Here is a 14,542-nt window from a genome sequence, read left to right on the forward strand (position 1 = left end):
CTGAAAGAAAAGGTTCTGTGTCCTGCAGGCAGCTTTGAAGCGTGGCCTTGGTGCTGTGAGGGGGTTTTTGAGAGGAGAAGAAGGGATTGCCCATTCCAGTGTCCTCAGGGCACTGGAATAACAGGTGGGGAGACTGGGAGCAGCCAGACCGCAGAAACTCAACATAGGAGCAACAGAACCTCAATCCAGACATTCCTGTGACAGTTTCCAGACAGTCTGGAGAGTGAACCAAGGAGATACCACGTGTTCACACACTGACTTCTGAGAGGATTTGCTCGCTCTGTAGCACATTTAGGAACATCATTTAGTGCTAGGCTTGGCAGTACTGGGTTAATAGCTGGACTCCATAACCTTAAAGGTGTATTTCAACATAAATGTTCTAGGATTCTGTGTTTCCAACCATAGAACTGCAGGAATTGTGTTTTCCACATCTGCTAGTGTGAAGATGAATACTTTAAAATGTGTACAGACATTGCAGTGAGAGGTGTGTAAACTGCAAGAAGATTTGGACAGAACACAGCAACACTCACTTTCACCTGACCAACAAAGCACAACAAACAAACAACCACCTAAAAAAACCCCACCAAAACTCAAAAAACCCAACCACTGTCAAGCCTACAGTTCAGAACCAGAAAGTCACGTTTTCCACAAAGTTTTGGGCAAAGCAGTGGTAGGTTCCATCTCTAGGTTTTGTGCTACCAAAATAAGTAGAATAAGCTGTTGTGATTGCCTGCCTGTACAGGGAGGAAACAAACCACATGAAGATTAACAGCTACAGAATAATGTACAGCACCCAATGCAAAATCTGTGCTGCAGGGTAAGAGCCAGAAAAACTTATATCCTGGGGCAAGGATCTCAGCATAAGTGTGCTGCCTCATTAATAGACTGTTTTATTACTAGGATTTCTCTTATTTTCTTGTTTCTCTCCATCCACACTCAATTTCTGTTTCTTGCTGTCCTGTTTTCTTTCTTGTCTATTTTCCTCTCAAGCAGAGCTTCAGGATTATGTCATGATCAGAAGGACATTCCAAGTACCTCAAGTGCATCTGTGACTGAGCTAGAAGAGTTCAATTCTCTCTACTACCCAAAGGAGAGGGAAGTGAAAATTCAAACTGCACTCTCGTCTCCCGAGGGTTGGTGTGCTCTTTCTGCTACACAGAGTTGGAGCAATTCTGCCAGCAGATTCCCACATGTTTCTCATGAGGGCAGACCCTGGCACAGTCATTGTCCTGATCCCACGCTTGAAATCACCAGCAGAGCAAACAGCTCCGGAGGCAGCCCTGTGAATCCGCAGCCCTACTCCTTCATGTTGAATTCACCCAGCACAGCTGGGCTTAAGCCAAGGATTTCAGTTCAAAGAGTGACTTTAGCATCTGAATTAAAACACTCTCAACAGTTTGTGCAAGCACTTGGCCACTGGCCCACCCAGGAACATCCACAGCGCAGCGGTGGCTTCCAGGGGGCAGAGCGCTGCTCCCATCACACCTGGAGCAGCACAGCTGTCCCTCAGCCAAACCCTCCTGCTCACAGGCACCTCTGCAGTGCTCCAAGTGCAGCCAGGAGCCAAGGACAGCAGTACCAAGAGCAACAAACTGAACTTTTCACCCCATCAGATAAGCAATGGAACCTCTGGCACTTTTCAGACAAAATGCACCAGAAGATTTCCTTGTGTTGGGAAGAAACTCTGTAACTCAGTTTGGCTGTTTTAGTTTGCAGCCTGACCAAAGCTCTGACCTTCACACAGAATGCAAGGAGGCACTTGCTTACCACCCAGCTGCAATGGGATCTCCATGCCCAGCATTCCCAACAGTCTCTGGAAAACAAATCCCAAATCTAGAGCCAGGCAATAGGTGTAAGGCATTTTTTAAAGATCTCTCAGCAAGTACTTTGTAATTAGGAATTGCAGGAAATTACTCAGTGGTTTGAATCTTAATTTTCCATCAGTTTCTAATTTAGCCAGAAGGAATCAATAAGTCCCCAGTTCAGAATCTCTACCTGAAACTAGTCTCTGAAACTTGGATATTCACAGAGAGCAAACAGCTCTTCATGTAGAAGGTCCCAGCTGAAGGATGTAAATGCTGAACTGCATGGAACGCCATTTATTCACGCTGCTTTGAAAACACAAAAGGTTGAGCTGACCCTCCTATAAATTCAAATCTGAGTTTACAGTGTCATTCATCATCTCAGACCAGGTCTGTTCCAGTCTCCTTGAACAAAACTATTTTCTCTTCACATTTGCTGCACAGAACTGGCTGAATTTCAATTCCAAGGTGCATTGTACAAAGAACAGTTTTGGAGTGAAGGATGTCAAGCTGGCAAAAACTGAAAATTAGATTGGAATGAAATCTAATTCTTTTAATATACAAAGTGTTTAGTTTTGCCTCTGTAATATAATTTGAAATCACGTAGCAATCATGTTTCTTGGCTGTGGAGGCTGGTTTTGTATCCAGCTGGATGAAATGAAGGATTTTAATAAGAAATTATGCAACAAATAGGTGGAACTTGTGTCACGTACAGCAAGAAAATACTTTTCACCTCCGAGCACCGAATATTTGCTGGTGCCAGGGAATGTTTGCTGGGTGACTCCTCCTTGATTTTGGTCATGCACTAAAACCCACCTTTTATTGTATCAGATGATCTTATCAGTGACCTAACAAGAGAAGGAACCAAAAACCTTCCAGCCCTGGGATTTTGTTAAGCCTCTATTTTTAGCACCTGGAGACAGTGAGAAGTGATGGGGGGCACTGGGGGCACAAGCATCCTCCTGCTAGAAAAATGATTCTGCCAACTTTGCCTTGCTCCAAGACTTTCCGCTGCAGGCTCCAGGTGTAACACCGGGAGCTGGAAGAGGCACTTCCCTCCCGCATTTGGGGCGGGCAGGAGGGGAGGTGGTCCAGCCGCGCGGTGACAGATGATGCAAATCCTCGCGGAGCGCGGAATCCATCGGGGCGGCGGGAGAGGAACGCGGCTCATCTCCGAACCAGCCCCCGCCGCGGCGTCCTCGCCGAGCATCCCCCCTCGGCCGGAATGACATCAGGGCAGCTCCGAGTCCCTGCAAGCCTGCGGGCTGAGTAGCGGCGGGATCGGCCGCTGCTGCCAAGCGCAGCCCCGCGAAGCCGCCGCGCTGCTGCTGGAGGTCCGCGGGAGCCGGAGCCTGACTCCGGCACTCGGAGCGCGGCGCCGGCGCCAGGACCGCGAGCAGCGGCTCCTGGGCTGATCCCAGAGTTCTCGCAGCCTTTCTGCCGGAGCCCGGCGTCATCCCCGTGCCCAGGAAGGAAGCTGCATTTGGAACGCTGTGCTGAGCAGAGGTGTGAATCGTTCCAGCTGACTGCTCACTCTGAAAGGACAGGCTGGGTACAAATGAGATGTGACTGCGCCGGTGGAGTTCAGTGACTGGGGCCGGAGCAAGAGGAGCCTCCCTGGGATGCTGCTGAGAGCTGCTGGCAGCTGAGAACTCTGCCTGGTTCACCTGGAGCCCTGTGAAGAGCTTTGAATAGCAGGAGTCTCTTTGCTGCACACCAGGAAAGAAATTCTTCTCTAGGTAAGCTGTTCAGCTTCTCAACCTCCGCTTGTGGGCACACATTCATACATTCATACCAGCACACAGACAGTGCCTACACTCAGAGCAGGTACAAATACCCAGAACGTGCCCAATGATCTGCCTGGAACCTCTGCACAGTAAGTGCTTCCAAAAGCTGCCCGGGGCCTGACATCCCAAGGATTGTTTGAAAGTTTGAGATGAGATAGTCTTTGCCACATGCCCCTGATGCCAAGGGATATTGCTCCCAAGGGAAGCAGCTGTCTGCCTACATGTATGAAAGATCACAGAAGGGAGAGCATGGGAAGTTAGGTGAGGTTAGTCTTCTCCACATTCTTTGCCTTTTTTGCTACCATTCAGCAAAGTTCAGCAGTACTACTGCACTGAAATGACTTGGTAGAAGCTTTCCACGGAGATACATTAATTGTGCACCAAAGGAAGAGTAATTGTACTGTGAGGAAGCCAAAACCTACAGATCTGCTCTCTTCCAGCACTTTGATAGCAAACTACATCTGTCAGAAACTTTTTTTTTAATAAACAGCATGATCATTTATAGAGTGAAAGCAAGGATTGTTAGAGGTAGTAAGAGCTAAACTGAAGAAATCGGTGTGGGCTCTTCAGATGCTCCAGAGCCCAGTCCAGCAGCAGCCCAGGGGTTTTATCCCACAGCTGGCACAGGGGCTCCAAGTCACTGCTGCTGGGAATGAACAGTCACAGGAAAATGCTCAGAGGTGAAGAAGTCTCTTCCCACAAGCCCTGCACTGTCCTAACCACACATACCAACAAAACTCCAGGCTCAGGAAATTCACTCTTCCCCAGGGAATTTACCAGGCCATTTTTTATTATCTCCTGTTAGTAAAACACTAGTTTTCCACATTCTCATTCATATTGCCTGAAGCCTCCCTCCTTCCCTCTGTGTGAATCAACGCTGCAGAGTCTGGCCTACCCCCTGTAGCAGGTTACTCCACCTCTCCTAGCTTTGAATGCTCTCAGAGAACAAGATAAAAAGAGAAGCAACTCATTTTCACCCCATTTCTTCAGTAGCTTGAATCATGATCCTCCTGCTCTAAATGTTCAGCCTGGAAGGACAGCAGGATCTCCTTGTTCACAAAGTTCCAATAGCTGGCCATGTTTCCAGGTGCTCCCTCTCTTGCCCCATCCTGTCTGTGCACTCTCCCCATGCACTTCTTCCCCTCCCTAAAGCTGTACTGCCTGCATTGCTTTTGGGAATGCTGCCCTAAAGGAGGGGCTGGGGTGGGCTCTGAACTACCAATCCATTTAACTAAAGAAATTCTTGGATTTGAGTTCCTTCCAGAATCTTACCAACCAGACTCTATGATCTGCTCAGTTGGGTTGGATGTTCTCATGCCATTGCTCTGTGCACAAGTTTACAGCTATCTGTCAGCTTTTGTGCCATTTCCCCAGAACATGGCCTTTTTTGGATTCATAATAGATGCGTAATGTCTGAAAGCTTCAGAATTGAAAGCAGAGTATCTTCATGTCTTGTTGACACCACTCTCTTCTGCAAGGCTGGGGAAATGTTCCTCTAACTTGCCTTTTATCAGAGTAAATCAAATTCAAAGGGTTACATTTCAGCAGAGAGCAGGATGCTTCAGTGACTGACCACTTGCACACACACACACTCCCCACATACAAATCCTTTTCAGCCTGAATACCCTATTAACCCACACCATCAAGTTCTGCAAGTCCTATTAAAACTTTATGGGTGTTTAGAGGCTGTGATATCTGCTGTATCACTCCCTGTAATGCCCATGATCAGCCTTAGCACCGTGCAGCAATCATGAGCTGCTCTAGAGTTCAACTGCCATACTCACTATGAGCAGGATAAAAATATGCTAAAAGTAAAGATGGGCTTTTTTAAGGTTGCAGTACAGGAATTATCCCAGCAGTACAATGAGATACTTTAAGGAAAATGTGACCATATATTGCAAACCCACAGCAATACTAAGCACAGAAAATGCTGATAAGTTCTTATTAGTTCTGACTATGAGTTTTCAGTTAGATAAACAAAAAATTGCATTTAACTCTATGTCCCCAGAAAAAGATTCATCATTTCTCTACAAGCAGTAAAGGAAGCCATATAATGAACTTCTACCAAATAAAAAGTATCATTTATGTTCCAAATCATTCTGATTTGTCCACAGACAATTTTGCTTTGACTGCCTCTATGACCATAGGGCTGGCTGAGCTTCAGCTGCATGAATATTCTGCTGTTTGCTTTCATCAAGCATTTGCCTTGCAAAGCTTCCATAATCCCAGAATCTAAGAATTGTTTGGGTTGGGAGGGACCTTAAAGAGCACCCAATCCCAACCCTCTTTCTGCAGGTCCATAGGTGCATCCAAGAAACTGCTTTCCATACCCGCACAATTGGCTTTTCTGAACAAAGCGACCCCTGGGCTGAGAGCAGCAAGGCATTGCAAGCTGGGGCCTGGATGGCTGAAGGAAAGGTTACCTTGGAATTGTGCAGGAAGCTGCACTTGGCCCAGCCTGGGGAGTCATTTCAGGAGCAGGGCATTGAGCTTAGGGTGAGCCAAGGGCTCTCTACGCTTCCCAAAGGGAGGGGAGCCTGGGTTGAAACCATTTGCACATGTAAAGGAACACAGTGTAATGGGGCAGCCCATCACATCCCTTGTTCTCAGGCCTGGGATGCAGTTGAGAACCATCAGAGGAGGTAGAAGACTGGACTCTTAGAGAAGGAGGGTCTCTGCTGGAAATTGGGTAGAACATCAGAGTCCTGCCTCCCACGTTGAGATAGGCTGAAGAAGGCACAGCTCACAGCAACAAGTCTCTCTCTCCTATTGAGATGCTAAAGCAATGCCCCCCACCAAGGTAAGCCACCCAGAAGAGTGCTAGATAGAAGTTCAGCATCAATTCTCCATCTATGTCAACATTCAAATTAGAAAAAATTGAGCCATTAAAAGTATCAGGTGCTGGAAGAAAATGAAAATCATGCACATCAATCCTAAACATTTATTACAACTACAGTCTCAAATAATTACAATGGAATTGGAATTCCTACTGAAACAACAGTTGCTACAGAAAAATAATAACATTTTACCTAAACAGCAATGCCACCAGAATTACATGGCAACAGCACACCAGAACAGAAACCATATCAGTATTTGATGAGGAAAACACATTGGTACCACAAGTCATGGATGGCCATTTGAACTCAATTCAAAAGGAAGAGAGAAATATTAAAACCTATTCCCTTCCCTCTGGCTACAGAAGGGGTCACAGCTGCTCTCCCCAAGTGGAGGCAAAGGAAGCAAATTCATCCTCCCTCCTCTGCTGCAAGGATGGGTTTTATAGAGCCAGAGCAAACACAGAAGGAGAAGCCAGGGCAGGGTGGGAAGGGATTCCCTCTTCCTCCTTGGATGCTGGTGGCATAAGAACTCCCCTTACTAAACCTGGCCAAGGGAGATCAGGCTGATGCCCCACAGCTCCAGACTCTTACTAATGTCTGGGTTTTCATCTCCCACATGTAAATATCAGTACCAGGCACAAACAGCAGAGAGAATCATGTGGACAGGCTCTCCCCTGAGCAGAGCTCTGCACAAAGCCTCCTCTCCTGAAGGACTATCCACAGCTACTTATTCCAGCCCACTCTCTGCCAGTCTCCACTGAAAGGACTGCATTTAGCTTTTAGTGTATAAATAAGTGTTCTGATAAATAACTAATAGTAGCTGCTGGCCGTAGAAGAGGCGGCTGTTTGGAAAGTTAAAGCAGTCTGTCATGAAATATGCACCCACCTCCTCTGTGCTCTACTTCCAGGGGCTGTTCCAGCCAACATCTTGTCCTTTTCCATAGGACCATAATGTGCAAGGAGGAGGCCAGGGTTCAAGTTTCAGACCCTCAGAGTATTCTTGAATTTAATCTCTCTCACTGGGGTATAGATTACCCCCTAAAGCACCAGAAGGGAGGGCAGGTGGTCAGTAATTCACAGAGAAATGTTTGGAAATGAGAGGAAAGGGCACTCTTCTAGGCTTCGAGGTAAGATACAGAAATTAGACTTATTGATCACATTTGATTTTAAAGCCCTCAGAGCTTCTTAGGGTTTTTTAATTTAAACAAAAAAAAAAAAAAAAAAAAATCAGGGCCCGCTGCCTTGATATTTTGCCAGACTACCTGCAGTCCACCCCCCCTAAATAGTTGGTGTAACTATAGGGCATTTTTAGTTATTACTACTCTATAGACCCTATTTGGGGTGCAATTTTAAATGGCTCCACTACTCTGCCCCTTTGAGTCCTGCTGTTTAGAGTGGAACTGTGCATCAGCATCCTGGTGAATTAATCACCTGCAGAAGGGCATGGTACCATTGTTTGTACCTCAAAAATCACAGTTAAAGACTAAGAGAATTTTGTGATATCCAGTGTGCACACAGCAAGCAAAGTGAGCCACACATGCCTCCAAACACCTGACAGGCTCCCATCAGACTAACTCCCCATCAGCCTTGGTGCAAGATCCATGTGCCTGCATCAACCACAGGCAATCATTCTGCACACTTAGATTTTTAACTGAAGGACCTCCCATAAGGTGTTCTCCCCCAGGAAAAAAAATATTTGGCAGAAAATAAAGTCTCTATGTATATAGAGTTACCTAAAACTGAGCTTTATGGATTACAAGATATTGTGTCAAATGACGAGGCACAATTTTGTCAGCCCCTTCCATAACCCAGAAAGTCAGGCTGGATTTCCTTGTCCATGATACACCCTGGAGATTGTTTTTGAAAACCAAGTGGAGTTCTACATTCAGCCTCCAGGAGAGGAGGAGAGGGATGTAAAGACAATTCCAGCCTGATTCAGGAGCACTATGTTCAGAAAGACTGACAACCATTTGGATTTATTTTTTATTCCACACTCTCCCCCTTCAACAATCAGTTAATGCCTCAGTAGTTCAATAAACAGAGATTTTTCAAGAAAGCAAGAGGTTAATCAAAGCCTGTCTATTCCATCACAGAGCTCTAATGGCATTAGTTCTAGTTCCAGTCTCCGAGCTGAGCATGACTCAACAAAAAAATCCCTTGAATTCCCAAGCAGGACCCTTATCCTACTAGTGGCATTTCCAAATTGAACTTTATCTAGACAAAACAAAGAATAGATCTTTCAAAAGGAAACATTTGTTTGTATTTTGAACCAAGAGCAAAACAGTATCTATAGGTCACAGATGACACACCAGAAATCTCTACAGAGATCTTTCATTTGGCTGACAAAGTGGCTTCTCTCAGAGAAACCCCATAAAGCAGTGGCAGGAATAAACACAAAGGAATTTAACCAGGGTACAACAAAAAAGAAGAAATAGGAAGCAAGCACAGCAAACACATTTGCCTGCACACGAAAGCACGAATTTTGCACTGGCTTTCCCAAAAGCACGCTTCGCAATATCCCTGCTATACACATCCGAACCAAACAAATAATCTTAGAGCATTTTACAGCTAATATCCATGTAAAGGTAGAAAAGACCAGTATTCCCTCAACAAAGACAGGGAAAATGAAATACTGAAAAAAAAATCATTGGCCTCCAGAGGGCAAAGCATGACAGTGGCAGAGACAGAAATTAAAGGTTCTACTCCCTGCCTTATCTTTTCACCATAAAGCATTTTTCCTCTTGATAGGCAAACAGTACCCCCTCAGTCATTTCAAGGTAGGAATTTCAATTTGTGTTAATCATCTTGCATGAAACTTCCTCTGACTGTCTTGTCTGCAACACTTAAGTACATTAAAGGGAAAGTCTCTTGGATACTGTAGTATTTTTATTACATGACCACATTTCTCTGTCTAGATTAGGTTTACTGACGGCAGTCATGTGTGCAGCCCTAAGTGGTCCCCACAAAAAGCTGATCTTGCCTGTAAAGAACTGGTACTAAGACTCAACATTTTCTTGGAGGACTGCCTAGGACCTAGTGTAGAACTAAAACTAGAAAGAGACAGGAGAGATACTACAAACTTAACTTGCTTCTCCCCAACTGCCATGCAACAGAAGCAGTGCTAAATGCAAGTATTTATGAGCAAGGTGAAGAGACTGAATTTTGCCCTTTAGAAGGTGTTTGGAAGTCCAAGAAGCACACACACACACACAAAAAAAAGGAGGCACACGTGGAGGGTCACCCTGGCTTCATCTACTCTCCTTGCTTCATTTTGCTTGGAAGCCACTACTTGCCAAGCCCTGCCAGGTTGACACCAGGACTGGTGGCTTGGGTAATGCCCCAGCCCTCACATCTGCTCTGATCAGAGATTGGTGGGACCAAACTCTGAGCCTTCTCCCTCTTTTTCTACCAAATCCTCTCAACAATAACCAAATCCTTGAGCCAGTGAGGACAAAGGTAGAGATAGGGGATTCCGGCAGAAATTACTCAAAGAATAAATAAGGAGAAGTTGTTATAATGAGAATCAATGTACACAGAGCTTGAAAGCTGTGTCTGACTGGCTGGAACTGGGCCTGAGCAAACTCAGCATAAAGCCCTGTTTAAATTTCATGTGGCAAACATGCTGTATGAGAGATTAAAGTACAAAGTCTTTCTTATCTGGGTTTAAATAGACTTCCTCTGCAGTAGCAATAGATCACTACTATGTGACAGCAGTAGTCCCTCTGAAATAAGTTAGTGGCCTCCTTTTAATTCCTAGCACAAATGTGACCACATCTGACTTGCTCACAAACAGTTCCTGTGACAGGATACAGACACCACAAAACATGTTATTCAATGAAATATATTGGCATTGGTAAAAGAGTGGACACATTTTAATTATCTTACATGGTGGCAAACATTTTTAGCTCCCAGAAAAGCAATAGGACAACAGAAAGTGTGGGAAACAATTAACTACAAAAAAAAAAAAAATCATAAAGACCAAATACTTCAGCTTCTAACAGGCTGTTCCAGAGCCTGGGAATATATCTCTCTTTTTTTGTAAAAGTAAATTTTAGTAATCACCCATAAACCTGTAATCCTTGGTAAATTGTCAAAATCAATATAGAAAATCTGCAGCTACTTGGTTCTAATAGAACCATAAGAAAGGTTTTTAACAATTTTTTTTTTTAAGGCTTAGCTTTTCTACCCATTCAGGCAACACATACAGAGTTTGGCTACTACATTGATTGACTTTTAGGAGTCCTAGTTAGGCAGCCATTCTACTGCACAAATGTTGTGTCTCAGCTGAGTTCACAGCACAAATCATTCTGTTGGAACTGGAGAGCTAATTGACAGCCTTAGGAAAGGGGAAAACACTACCAGAATAGATGGACTCTATTACAACATCTGATAGAGCATCTCACAAAAGTTTTATTTGAAGAGTTAAATGAATTCAAATTGGCTTCCATTGGAGCATTAAACTATGAATTGAAAAGTGATGAAGAGCTATTAACCAAGCGAGAGCAGGAGATTTGCTGCATCAAGTCAGGGCAATGTTTTGTGGGCTGCCTCAGAGCACCGTGCAAAGCCTGTTTTTATTCACCTCCATTCCCCTGGGCTGGGGCACTGAAAGCATGGTGATTCCACTTGCCCTCTCCAGTAATCCCACCAGGAAAGCAAAGCAAGGACTCAATCCTGCAGGGCACACACTTCTGTGACTGCAGCCCCAACTCCCTGCCCTGACATTTTGGTTCTGTCATCGTGGCTTTGGCACTAAGCTGCTGCCCTTCAGATCATCTCTCAACACCACCTTCTCAGCCTTTTGCTGTCCTACACACATCAAGAAACAGCTGCTGAAGGCCATTATGCAGGGGGCTGCTGTTTCCAGCTCAGCCACGGGGTGTCTGAGTGACCTTGGAAAAGCCACGCTTGATCCCTTTAATGCTGTTTAGCTTTTGCAATTTTTGGTGAGTTACTGGTGAGAAGTGGTGGATCTTAACACCATCAGTCATTCTAGAGAGACACATTTATTAGAAACTGCATTGAGAAGGTATATTTAAAATAATCATTAAGTCTGCCCTGAGAGTTAAGCTGTTTTGCCTGTGACATCAAAATATCATGTGTATTGTGATAATTGTGGTACCACCACACAACATCTGGAGCTGCTCAGATGGTGAGTGTGGTCACTAACACTTATCTGTTGTGATGATCACTAGAGCCACTCTGTCATGAAACAGGAAATACATGTATAGATTCTCTCTTCATGCATGGATCTCCTCAGACTATACCTTAATTACTGATTGCTGGGAGCTTCCACTCCTGACACTCCCGAGAGAGCACGAGTCAGAAATTCCTGAGAAAATGTTGCAACTACTCATTATGTTCAGAAGTACCAATGCATTAGAGACCCATAAATGGTGCCATTTGGAGGAAGCCTCACTGAAACATCCCAGATGGGATATTTATGGAATTTCTGGGTGGTCCAAAAGACCGTGGGACTGCTGGAAGTTAATGGGTCACAAGAAGGAAGCGGTGAGGCTGAACATCAGGCAACATTCACCACAAGGGTGGTCTGGCTAAGTCTTAAAACACATTTCTACAAGGAGCTAAGCCACATGAAATGTCACATTTGGGCTGGGGAACCAAAGGATGGGCACAGGTGTGAGAAGATCCCTATGGGCAAAACTCATCTGCAAATCACCCTCCAACCACTGCTCCACCAGGGAGCCCTCTCACCACTTTCTAAAATCATCTGGAAAAGCTCAAAGTCAAAGAGAAATAGAAGTCAGAAGGGTCAAACAGCTCCCTTCCAAGTATTGTTTCATGCTAAAAATCACACCAGCTTTCATCAAGTGCACCAGTTGAGGTATTTCAAACTCTTTGCTTTATATTCATTGATTATTGACTTCACCCTCTGGCATCATTTAGCTTTCTGAAATCACACAAGATTATATGTACAATATAGACTTGATCAAACAGCTGAAAATACTGAAAAACTGGGTGTTCAACTTACCCATGATAATGCATATAAAAGCAACAAAAGAGGTGAAAGTACTGAGCAGCCTCTCAACTCAAAAATAATAAAATAGAAGTCAGAAGCTCTCCAGCCCTTATCAGCTCAGAAGCTGGCCTTATGCTAGGTAAAAAGAGTTTTCTAATACTTTGTGATGAGCTATGAGAAGCTGGTATTGAGACCTCTCTCAAACAAAGCCACATTTACAAACATAAAACACATTGCAGCTTAGTTAAGTTTGAAAAAAAAAATTACTTTCAAAGAGGATGTAAGTTTTGTGAGTTTAGCCAAAAAATCTCCTGGAAACTTTTCTGAGGGAAAGAAAAGAAAAATGCTCTTTTTCTCCTTCCTCAGTGAACAGAAACCCTGAATTTTTGCAAATGGTCACCAGGAGTCATTTATCACTCAAATCAGGCTGCTTGTTTCTGTAATGAATGAGGAGTCTCATGCAAGGAGCAGCAAGGCAGCTGTCATAATTCATTGGGCTGGCAGTAAATGACAGGAGTCATACAAGCTTAGAAAGAAAAGAAAAAGGAAAGGCTTTACATTAGGTTTTTAGCCTAAAGGGAAGTTTTATATACAGACAATAAAGACATTCTGACTTCTGATTTATGACAGAATAAGGAAGGGGAAGCTCTGGTCTGCCTCCAGGTGAATTGCTCCCAGCAGTGCACTGTGGTGCAGACAGGAGATTGGGAATGGCCACAGTGCTGTGGAACAACCAGGGTCCTGCTGCTCTGCTGGGCAGTGCCAGCACTGCCACTCTCTGAACCCACTGCAGATGTCAAGCCCATTAGCTCCATCCTCAGGGTGAGCCAGCACAGCTGATGGCTTCATATCCATATTTCTACTTCCCACAAGCTCAAGGAGCTCAGAGATCCTCTGCCTACCATGATCAGAGGCCAGAGGAGCTCCCCCAGCCCACACACCAAGTGTGCTGGCTAAGGCACCGAGCCCTGGGGGAAGCTGTCCCCGTGGGAGCTGGCCCATGAGGAGCCAGCCTGAATTCCTGCTGCACAGCTATCACATGGCATTACCAGGGGGCTGCTTCTCCTGGCTGTCCTGCCATCAGATTTAAATAGTCAAATCCAAATCTCCCAATCAATCATCTTCAGAAGCAGCACACTTTAGTCATCCATCAAACGCCTTTCTGCAGGCAAGCAGGAAGTGTTATTTAGCAAGGAGGCAGCAATTTTTAAACCTCCATTTTTCTTCAGCTGCCTGAATTAAAGAAAAATTAGAGTCCCTGCAGATGTGTCTGACATCACAACAGAGCTGTACTGCAGCATTCTGCTCTTGCTGGCCCAAGGCCCCACATGGAGGAAATCAGCTCAATGGACAAGATCTACTGAAGGACTAACCCTGGATGAGTGCAGCCTTGATTCCTCAACCAAATGCGCTCAGCTTTGGCCTTTAGCTCTCTGAAGAGTCAGTGAGCGCTCATCAGTGACCACAGGAGCACAGGACCTCAAATACCAGTAACCAAAATGAAGCTCCATAAGTAATACTAATTATGAAATATGGCCTATTTTCATGTTGCTCAAATACATCTAGCACAGGAACTCTACGAAGATAGTTGAATTCTGGAGTGAATGCAAAGCTGTTGAACTTTAAGGAGGAGAGTTTCAAAGGCACAAATGGCACTTAACTTGGAGAAAGTTCCACTAATGGCTAATTTAGCTGATTTATTTTCATAACCTTTAATTACTTCACACCATTTTTTTTTTTTTTTGAACAGTATAATCAGTTCAACAGAGCAGTTGAAAAACAATGGGCAGACTAAAAAAGGTCCGCTCCAATGCCAGGTTTCCTTATGCAAGTTTAAATTCTTTATCAATTTTAGGTAATTATGCATCTCAATAAGTGGGAATACTCGCACTTAATTACAACATCTACATACAACAGATAGTAGCTAATATGAAATCTGATTATTCATATTTTGTCTCAATGAGATTTTACCAGTGTTATTGGGAGGAAATAATTAGGGATGAAAACCATACTTTTGTTTTTACTAGTATAAAGTCAGGGGCTTCTCCTGTTTTAGTAACACAAGCTATAATATTAGTGAAGTTGATTGTTTTGACAGCTTGCAATACCAGTACCCAGGAGATCCAGCAGGGCCAA

The 14,542-nt window shown here is 44.4% G+C and overlaps 1 protein-coding gene across 1 annotated transcript in view; it reads left to right on the top strand.

Moving 5' to 3' along the window:
* The first annotated feature begins 3,159 nt into the window (after positions 1-3,159).
* Positions 3,160-14,542, top strand: part of LOC134420382 (bifunctional heparan sulfate N-deacetylase/N-sulfotransferase 4-like) — a 65,176-nt gene continuing 53,793 nt past the window's right edge. Inside the window, 1 exon segment of the mRNA XM_063160522.1 lies at positions 3,160-3,541. The gene's annotated coding sequence lies outside the window, so the exon portion shown is untranslated.

This window comes from Melospiza melodia, chromosome 6 (genome assembly GCF_035770615.1).
Source record: "Melospiza melodia melodia isolate bMelMel2 chromosome 6, bMelMel2.pri, whole genome shotgun sequence".
In the NCBI taxonomy this organism is placed as follows: domain Eukaryota; kingdom Metazoa; phylum Chordata; class Aves; order Passeriformes; family Passerellidae; genus Melospiza; species Melospiza melodia.